The sequence below is a fragment of the Psammomys obesus genome, unplaced genomic scaffold (genome assembly GCF_907164565.1).
Source record: "Psammomys obesus unplaced genomic scaffold, mPsaObe1.curated_primary_1811, whole genome shotgun sequence".
NCBI lineage: Eukaryota > Metazoa > Chordata > Mammalia > Rodentia > Muridae > Psammomys > Psammomys obesus.
Window position 1 is genome coordinate 943,459 of NW_026590598.1, and position 8,663 is coordinate 952,121.

Consider the following 8,663-nt stretch of genomic DNA (forward strand, 5'->3'; position numbering starts at 1 on the left):
CTGTGTGTCTGTCTTCTTTGCGAAAAGAGGACAGGAATCTCCCCTCATAGCAAATCTTGTTTTCTGCTCTATCCCTTTGAAGAGTGCCTACACATGGCAGGTTCTCATTAAATTGCTGTCCACTAAAGCCACTCACTGTTACACCCTGAAAGAAAGGTGACTACAGGCTAGCAGTAGCTGCAGAAAACTTAGTGGCTCCATAAATTGCAAAGCTTCCCCCGTGCCAAAGGAGATTGAGCTATCTGGACTTATCTTTTGCCCTTGTGATTTTCCATTGTAAGAACTGAGAAGATGAATACTATCATAATTCCAATTACCTTGTTTTCCAAGATAATTGGAATATGTTCTCTGGAGGTGGTGACATCCCTTGAGGACTAGACTGCTGTCTGGGTAGTTAAATGACAAAGCAAGGGAGATTGCCTGGGCTATTGTCTGACAAAACTTGGTACCTGCCAACCTGTAAGAGGTCTTGATTCCTGATTTTTGTCCTTTTTCCTGGGTTTCCTCACCTTAAAGCTACATGATACCTGATAAAAAAAAAAAAAAAAAGAATCTAGATGCTTCCCCGTCACTAAGACTAAATCTCCCAAACCTTTATCATGGCAGAAAGGTCCTGCATGACAGGCCCCTGAGTACTTCCAATCCCTCCTACTTTGTCAAGCCTACCTTCTGTCTACTATTAAACCAGCTCTTGCTTCAGGCCTTTGTGCATATGGTAGCCCAGCAACTCCTCCCAACATGTGGATGACTCACTCCTTCAAATCCAGTAGCTCTTCTTCACCTTCCATTCAGCATTCTGTATTTCCTTCCTGTTGCTTTTCTCCATAATTGTCATTGTTTTTCTTACACATTAATTTAGTGTGTTTTCTGCAACTACAGCATATACTGTATGAAGGAAGGGGCACACAGGCACAGTGCCACATACAAAATGGGCTGTAAATATCTGCTAGCCAAACACTAGCACTAACTTCCTTTAAATTCTGATCAGTTTCTATATAGCTTGACTAATTTTTTGTCTGTTTGGAAAATAGTTGCAAAAGATACTGATAGGTATTCTCTGCCAATTAAATGAGCTAATTCAAGCCAAATTAAAGTATAAAGGTAGATTTATTGGGAGCAGCTCTCCAGTGGGTTCACTGGTCCCAAGGAATGGGGCCAGGAAAGTCTTCATGCAGACAGGGAGACAGAAAAGGGTGAGGGGAGAAAGAAAGCATGCACACAAAGGGAGAGAAATGCGGAGAGGGACAGAGGGAACCAAAATGTCTGGGTTATATACTAAAGAGCCTCTGGGGGAGATGAAGCCCTGCCCCTGGGCTTGGAAGTTCAGGGCAGAGGGCAGGGTGTGCCAGCCAAGCCCTGTAACAGGTAGGGACTGAACAATGCTGAGAGAACCAGGTCAGCTTTGGTATGTTAAATAAGAACCTCAGCCTCTTGTTCAGGGTCTGAATCCCAACAGATTCCTTAAAATCTTTGACTTTTAAGGCTTGTTTTTGTTTTAAACATCTGGTTAGTCCTGTTTTTGCCTTTATTTTCTGAGTTTATCTTGTTGGGCACATAGAAGTTTAGAATTTTCTCACGTGTGCGGTACTAGAGATCCAGCTCTGGTCCTTATGTATGCCAGGCAAGCTCTCCACCACTGAGCTGTCATGCCCAGCCCTGGTTTAGGATTTTCACAGCTGGGGGAGTCAAAAGCTATTAATGTAACTGAAGCGGCCGATAATGAACATTGCCTGAATTTGTTGACCATTTCTGTAGTCACTCTTTTTACAGTTCCTCTTGGAATCTATGCAGGCCCTGTAAGTTTCCTTAGTCAAAACAAAGGGCCAGAAGTGATGCATTTCCCATTTGAGGCTGAAGGAGCCTAAGGCTTTCACGTTGTCTTTCGGATCTGCTGCCTCTGCCCACAGAACAGGTTGGGGCTTGCTTGTTAGGTAATGAGAAGCCACATGGAAAAGAGCTGAAGTCATCCTATTCCAATCAACAGGGAGCAAGCCCCAAGGCTGACCTACAGAGCCACCCTATCTGACCTGCAGCTACCCGGTACATGCATGAGCCCACCTGGGACTGAGAGCTGCCCCACTGGCCTGTAGTCCCGTGAACAGGAGTGACCATTTGTCCTAAACGGAATTTTGGAATGCCTTGTTACCTGCCACTAATGTGAACCAGCAGTGATTTCCCCATATTTAATTTGAAGTCTCTGCAGCCACAGGGCTTTCTGGATTACTCAGGCAGTGTAAAACAGCCTTTAGGTTTCTTGGCAGTATTCACATACTTTTTTTTTTTTTTTTTCCTTGAGACAGGGTTTCTCTGTGTAGCCTTGGCTGTCCTGGACCAGGCTGACCTCGAACTCACAGCAAAACACCTGCCTCTGCCTCCCTGAGTGCTGGGATTACAGGAGTGCTCTACCGCACCTGGCTCTCACTCTTTTCTTAATAAATCTCTTTAAAAGCATTTGCTGGCTCCTTCTCCATCTCCCACACTAGAATGTCACTGTATGAGGATGGAGTCCTTTCTGTTTGATCTATGCCATGTTCTCAGCACCCAGCACAAAACTGCATCCCCATTGTCCAGTGTGGCAGCCACAAGCTATGTCTACTGAGAGCTGGACATGTGTGTAGTCTGCCCTGAGGTGTGCTGAAAATGTAAAATGATGCTAAATTCCAAGGGCTTGATGCAAAAAGATAGATAATTGTTTAAATTTGCTCACTGATTAAATGTAAAGATAATATTTTGATGCATTGGGAGAAACAGTATTCTATTAAAGTTATTTTCACATTCATTTATTTAGGTTTTTTGAGGCATGCTGTCATAAATTTGAGGCTAGCCTGGGCTACACAGAAAAGCTCTGGCTTTATAGGAAAGCTATAGAAGGACATAGCAAAACCTTAAATGCAACCGGCTAAGTGCAAGGCTGAATATTTTGATTTTAGCTGTATGACAGAACATGCCGGAGTGAGAGCACGTGCTGGGAATGAGAGAGCAGAGGCAGGATGAGTACAGGCCACACAGGAGACTAGGACAGTGGCTTTCTCTATAGTGCTATAACAGGTACATGTGTCAAAACTGTAGGACTGTGGACCACACAGATTGACTCTAGTGTTCACTATAGACATAGTATTGCTTCGCTAAAAAGAGCAGACCACACTGCTGTGTTAGTGATAGAATTTGGAGTGGGGCTAGGAGAGGGAGGTTTGTGGCAACTCTGTATACTATGTGCTTAATTTTTCTGTGATTCTAAACCTTCTAACTGGGGACATTATAAATGAAATATGTGAGGCACAGAAAGATGAATACCTCAGGTTCTCATTCATGAGGAAGCTTAAAAAGTGGATTGCATAGGACCACTGACATGGCTCAGTAGTGAGAGTACGGATTGCTCTTGGGAAGTTCAGTTCCCAGCACCCATGGTGGGAACCACCTATAACTCCAGCTCCAGGGAATCCAAGGCCTCTGACCTCTTCGGGTACCTGCTCTCATAAACACAGCACATGCACACGCGCGCACACACACACACACACATTTAATAATAAAAATAAACCTTTAAAAAAAACCACATTGATTTCCTAGAACAGTGGCCATCAGATGGGGATGGCCATCTGATGGGGATAAGAGAAGAATCGATGGCAAGCTGATACTTAGAGTTAGATAAAATGAGCCTGTGCTCTGGAGAACCATGTGTGGCCATTATTTACAGTGACTTTTTATATAAAAAGTGAGAAGAGAGAAAATTGAAATTTCCCAGCACAAGTAAATGTTAAGTATTTGAGAAGAGCTGGAAATATGAATTATGTTGATTTGAACATTACACATTTCATACATATATCAAATTATCACATTGTGATCTATAACTCTGTCAGATTATTGTGTATCAAAAAATAAAATCTGACCTGGAGAGATGGCTCAGGGGTTAAGAACACTGGCTGCTCTTCCAGAGGTCTTGAGTTCAATTCCCAGCAACCACATGGTGGCTCATAACCATCTATAGTGAGATCAGGTGCCCTCTTCTGGCCTGCAGATGTACATGCAGGCAGAAAACTGTATAAATAGTAAATAAATAAATAAATAAGTAATAAAAAACTGGTCAGGTGGTGGTGGCTCATGCCTTTAATCCCAGCACATGGGAGGTTGAGGCAGGACAATGTCTGAGTTTAAGGCCAGCTGTCTACAGAGTGAGTTCCAGGATAGCCAGGGCTATGAAGAGAAATCCTGTCTCAAAACAACAAAAAATAAAATAAAATAAAATCTGTGAATAAATATATAATTTTCCTATCTTTTCATATGACTGCTGATGACTCACTGACCTGAAAAGAATAGTGAATGAAATTTTAATGGAAAAAAATAATTGAACCATTCTAAGAAAAGCCTTTAAAAACAAACAAACAAACAAATAAAAAAAAAACAACAACAAAAAACCACCAACAGGATCCTGCTGTATAGCCCTGGCTGAACTCAGACAGTTTGTGCTAGTCCTTATGACTCTGCCTGCTACAATTGTTAGCACTCTGCCTGGGATTACAGGTGTGTGCCATCAGCCTGACTAAAAAAGTCATTTTCTTAAAAAACAAATTCACCCTTCCTTAACCCCCAGAATGATACTTTAAAGTCATATGATTGACAAATCACTTCTGCTCTCAGAACTTTAATGACTTTTGGTTGTGCCTAGAAATAACTCTATATGGTTGCTTGTTAACTTGGACACCTTCTTTTCTGTGCATCCAACTTCAGACAATAAAACAGTACTCAGGAATCAAGATGACATGCTTGGATTCTTACGGTCCCCTCTGCCCAGAACATCATTCCCCCTCTGCACTTACCATGCCTTTTCCTAGATCACACAGCCTACTCTATGTGAATCAATCATCCTGTAATCTTTTCCCCATATGGTCTATCTTTAAAACCCAGGCACAAGGCATTACAGTCACATATGGCTCTTTCTAGAAAGACGGGCAAAATGGATACAATAGATGTACAATATACATGTATATATTAATCTTGAAAATGTTGTAGAAGGGATTGATAACCTTGAGGTGATGATATCAGAGGCAACACAAGGCAATTGACTTCCAAGGTCTGCTTGGGCTTCCCAAGGCTGGAAGCAGCAGCAGAATGAAGATTCCAGCAATAAGGATGTATCAGGTGGCTCCAGCTAGGGGTCTCTGCGGTGCCACCCACTTCAGAAGCCAATCTGTCTCTGCCTGCTGCCCACCCAAGCTAGGATGCAAGGACTGAGCAGTTTGGCAGTAGCAGGGACATCATGGTTTCTCCCATGCCACCATAGAACTTCAGAGAGCTTGTGAGAGGACCAGCCACCTCCCAGGTGCACTTGTATTGTTCTCATCAAGAAAGAAGAGGCCTGCCTGTTTGAGGTCTCTTTGCCACTCACAATGCAGATTTCTCTGAATTGTCACTGACACTGTCACCAGCATCCCATCATCTTCTTAGGGCTTAGTGTTTTATCGTACCATTTCAGTAAGGAGAGTCCTAAAGAACTCAATATGAGGTAACTGACTTTCTCAAGACCACCCATCAAGTTAGGGTGAAAGAGCCAGAGTTTTAACCAGGTCTATCTGTCTCTAGAGGTGAGAAGCCTGTGTTGTCCCAGGCCCTGAAGTTTGTTTTGTTTCCATTTTTTTTTTGAGACAGTGTTGGGGGTTGGTCTGGTACTATGTATACAAATGCTAAATATTGGCTCCCAAGATCCAGCTTCAGTCCAGATGAGCACATTCTCGTGTACATTAAGTGATGTTGTCTAAACCTTGTTCCCCGATTTAAAGTTGATTAGTTAATAAAGATAGCTAAAAGCCTGTAACTGGACAGAAGTAGGCAGAGTTTAGATTCCCAGCTTGGGCTCAGATGAGGACCACGTAGAGAGGTGGGAGAGGAAGCTGGGGAGAAGGAAGTCGCCACAGGGTAGCATGGACCATAAGCACATAGCCATGAGAGCTGGCCTGATGGAACAGAAACGACCCAGGCAGGAACAATTGTTGACCTTGATTCTTTAACAAACCTCCTTTATTTAGGGTTATTAAATATGTCTACCTCCCTTCCAAACCCTCAATATTGGTAGGAGGGAAAGAAGGTGATAGTGGAGATAGGGGTGGAGCTCTCTCTGCTACTTCCTGCTGGGTAGGGTTGTAGGATTCTTTTGGGGGCAATACCAAAATAAATATCAGTCATCCAGAAATCCAGAAGTCCAGGTAACCAGCAAATCAGCAAACAGCAAATGCAGCAGCAGGATGAACCAGCAGCAAGCAATCCACCTCCCAGAAGCTGTGCCTTCTTCTGCAGGCCTGTCACATTTATAACCCTCAAAGTCCTCAGAATTCAACTAATTCCACCTGGCAAAGACACTTAACAGAGGAAGGAGGATTAGGGTTGACACTTTCCTGCTTGTTTAAAGAAAAAGGTCAGAGCCCGGTCATTTCCTGGAATCCACATGGTGGAAGGAGATAACCAACTCACACAAATTGTCCTCTGACCTCTGTACACGCAGTAAAGATTGAGGAGGTGAAGTTCAGCCTGGCTTGGAGGTCAGCTTGTCTGTAAGCGGCGAGGATAAGAGAACAGAGTCTACAACAGCAATTCTCCAGCTGTGGGTCACGACTCCTTTGGGTTATCAAACTACCCTGTCACAGGGGTTGCCTAAGACCATGGGGAAACACAGATATATACATCACAATTCATAAACATAGCAAATACAGTCATGAAATAGCAGCTAAAACAATTTGTGGTTGAGGGCCACCACAACATGAGCAAGGCATTAAAGGGTTGCGCATTAGGAAGATTGAGAACACTGGCCCACAAAGCCAGGCTTTTGAGTTTGAGGCTACAGTCCTTTGTCATAGCAAGGAAGTGAATCCTGCTTTCCCACCGTGCTTCCTGAGTCCTCCAACAGCACCCAGAAAAATTAGTGCCACTGGCTTGTCACCATCCCCAGTTCTCTCAGCTGCCCAGAGAGACAGGGAAAAGAGAGGAACTGAGACTCTGAAATGTTTATGAATATTCCAGGTTGCGGTTTTTTTCCAGAGAGCAACTCTAGCCTTTGGCTGGAAGGAAAACAAAACAAAACAAAACAAAACAAAACAAAACAAAACAAAAAAACCCAAAAACCTCCCCAATAAGTCCCCATCCCTGGGTATGCACCACCCTCCCAGCTCAAACTGCCCTATAAAGGTCCCTTGGGGTCTCTCCCAGGAGAGTGGGAAAGAATTCTGTCCTATTACTTACTTCATTGTGTACGGGGAGGGGGGTTTGCCTGCACAAGCTAAAAACTGATCATTCCTTTATCGGGTTTTCCCAGTGTGAGGCAAACACTTTTGGAAGATAAGGAAGTGCTTCTTTGGAGAAGTGAGTGGATTAGAGAACACAGAAGTTGGAGAATCTGGGGAAACCTGGAAACGTTCCAGAACCTTGAGGAAGCCTGCTATGCCGTGCAGCCCGCTCCAGCGCTCGGAAATTCAGGGTCCTTGGCTGTCCGTCTGCGAAATTCCAAACCATATCCAACCAGGAAGTGTGCCCCAATTTAGTACTCTCATTCCATGAGGCAAATGAGGAACAAGTGTTGGACCGCTTCTAGAAAGCAGCAAGACGTGACCTCTGTCTCCTCCTCCGGAGTTAATCTCTTTGAAAGGTTTGGGACAGGCCTGGCAGAGTGTCAGCAGCTCCCAAGGTGTTCGCGGGTTACCAGAGCTAGCAGCTGGACTTGGCAAGTAAACTGACTTGATAATTTTGGCAATAAGTCGACAAACTATCAAAAATGGGCAAAGAAACTCAAGCCAAAAGTGGAGAGGGGAAAGAGAGGGAGGGAGAAGTGGACGGAGAGAGGGGCAGAGGAAGAAGGAGAGGGAGGGAGAGGGAGAGAGAGAGAGACTGACGCGGTGTCACATTTTGGATCCCCAGGGCGCCTTGGCTACCACCCAACTCCGCTCTGGGAGGCGGGACCGGCGACCTGGGCGGGACTTGAATTTGGATCACCCCATCCACCCTCCACCTGCGACCTGCTTTCTGCCCTGCTGCCCAGAGGCTGGAGACCAAACTGCTGGCTGTCCCGGATGGGAGGGTGACAGGGACCGGTGCAAATAAGGGTCAGTGGACCCGGAAAACCTCAGCTCTGAAAAATCAGTGCACAAAGGAGACATTAAAGCGAGCGGTCTGGGCTATGGACTCTGCAATAATTTACCCTCATTTGTCTACAAACACCTGCCTCGCTCCTTTAGGTCAACAGATGTTTGGCGCTTCCTGCCCGAGCCAAAGGCGGTGTGTTCTTTAATCTCTTCAAGGCGTTAGCCTGCTTTCTAGTAGAAGCTCGGCAACTGGGAGAAGAGAGATGGTTCAAAATATTAGCATTTCAAATGAATGTACCCCAGGATGCTGGAGTGGGCGGGGTGGGAGCTCGAAGCTTGGTCGCTTCTCCCCGGGGAATCTGCTTTGCACAAGGGGCCTGACCTAGAATTTACAAGAAAAAGGTGCCAGCTAAGGTCTCCTTTGCAGTGCCAACGACCTCGAGGACACTTCCCGGCCACATCAAACGCTTCGCTGCTTAACTGAGCTGTCCTGGCCCTTGCCCAGAGCTGAGAAAGTGGGGCGATGAGCAAAGATCTCCACTTTGGTCCGCCAACTACTGGGGTCCGGAGGCGCCCGGATCCAGCAAGCTGCAGCAAGAT

General features: G+C 45.0%; 1 long non-coding RNA gene across 1 annotated transcript; it reads right to left on the minus strand.

Annotated features, from left to right (window-relative positions):
* Nucleotides 1-5,994: 5,994 nt before the first annotated feature.
* LOC129677345 (uncharacterized) lies at nt 5,995-7,869 on the minus strand. The gene is made up of 2 exons (XR_008720196.1): nt 7,228-7,869; nt 5,995-6,642 (listed from the first exon to the last, which is right to left on the minus strand). It is a non-coding gene; the product is annotated as an uncharacterized LOC129677345 (long non-coding RNA).
* Nucleotides 7,870-8,663: the final 794 nt, after the last annotated feature.